Raw genomic sequence first — 1,775 nt, 5'->3', positions numbered from 1 at the left:
CCCCCCCCCCCCCCCCCCCCCAATCTCTCTGATCTCCTACAACCGTATGTCCCACCACATTCCCTGAGGTCAGCGGACCAGTTGCTCCTCACATTTCCAGGATTTCGTCTTAAGCGCAGAGGTGACAGGGCCTTCTCTGTAGCAGGACCAAGACTTTGGAACGAGTTACCTCTGCTTGTCAGACAGACCACCTCCCTCTCGGTTTTCAAGTCTCGTTTAAAAACCCACTACTATTCAGTAGCTTTCAACACCAGATGATCTGTGTTTTGATCCTGTATGCTCCACACTGGTTAGTCATGATTATCTGCATCGATTTTAGGTCTATATTCTGATTTACTACATTTTGTATTTTGCTTTGTGTGTTACCTGTTGTTTTGTCTGTACAGCACTTTGGTTGGCCTTGTCGCTGTTTTCAGTGCTTTATAAATAAAGTGGTATGGTATGGTATGGTATGGTATGGTATGGTAAATAATGTCCCTCCTCAGCAGGGCTGCACACTGAAAAACACCCCCCCCCCCCCTCCTCCTCTCAGACCCCCGAAACAGAAACTATAATTTATTCAAAGAATAAATGAATGACCTGCAGACAGTGCACGTTACGCACAGAAACGTCTCCAGACAGCTCAACAGAGCGCACACATCAGCAGGTGTCTGAACTCCTGCTACATTTCAGACATAATAAATAAAAAAAGCTTACTGTAAAAAATAAATTTAAAGTACAAAGATAGAAATGTTTGATGTTCGTCACATTATACATCATGTTTCAAAACAACGGCGCTAATTTGTCAAAAATAACAACAGTGATTAAAATGTCAAAAAGACAGTCCCATTTACTTTAATAAAAAATGGATGGATGGATGGATTGACTGTCCATCCGTCTGACCACTGACAACAGAGAACTGGAGCCTTCAGGTGCTTCAAACGGTGCCAGACTGGAGCAGGAGCAACAACCAGGACTGAATCAACAGAGTTCAGCTCAGAACCATGAAGTGAGGGGAGGGAGGAGGGGGTTGAGGACACCTGACAGAATCAGATCTGCTCATTCACACACAACCTGCTGTTCTTCTACAAAATAGTAATTTTATTAAGTGTTTACAAATGTAGGTAAATGTTGATGTATAACAACCTGTTAAAATACACCAAAATGCAGGAAATGGCATCTCTGTTATTCAAAGTTTCCTTGTAAAAAGACAAAGACGACACGTATGGATGCAGTTAGAGAGGACATGGTACAATGGTGCTTGAAAGTTTGTGATCTGTTTATAATTTTCTATATTTCTGTATAAATATGATCTAAAACATCATCAGATTTTCACACAAGTCCTAAAAGTAGATCATGAGAACCCAGTTAAACAAATGAGACTAAAATATTATACTTGGTCATTTATTTATTGATGAAAATGATCCAATATTACATATTAGTGATGGTAAAAGTATGTGAACCTTTGCTTTCAGTAACTGGTGTGACACCAACAAGTGGGATGTTGGTGGTTTCTTCACATTAACAGTTTGCTTCAGGTCCTTCCACAACATCTGGACTGGATTAAGTTCAGGACTTTGACTTGGACAACATGAACTTTACTCTTCTTGAAAGACCTCGTTCTCATTTGCACTCAGGCACTCCCATAGCTGCCCACTGCTCCACCTGGTGGAGGATGGGTTAAAAACAGAGAGCCAGTTTAGTCTTTGTATGAGATCATACATGACGATACATAACACATTATTATTATTATTATTATTATTATTATTATTATTATTATTATTATTATTATTATT

At 39.7% G+C, this 1,775-nt stretch overlaps 1 protein-coding gene across 1 annotated transcript in view; it reads left to right on the top strand.

Annotated features, from left to right (window-relative positions):
- The window catches only part of tada1 (transcriptional adaptor 1), a 12,648-nt gene that overhangs the window by 9,111 nt on the left and 1,762 nt on the right, over window positions 1-1,775 (top strand). The gene's annotated exons all lie outside the window — the stretch shown is intronic.

This window comes from Nematolebias whitei, chromosome 9 (assembly GCF_014905685.2).
Source record: "Nematolebias whitei isolate Nwh7 chromosome 9, NemWhi1, whole genome shotgun sequence".
Taxonomy (NCBI): Eukaryota; Metazoa; Chordata; class Actinopteri; order Cyprinodontiformes; family Rivulidae; genus Nematolebias; species Nematolebias whitei.
This window is presented reverse-complemented; position numbering and strand designations above follow the sequence as displayed.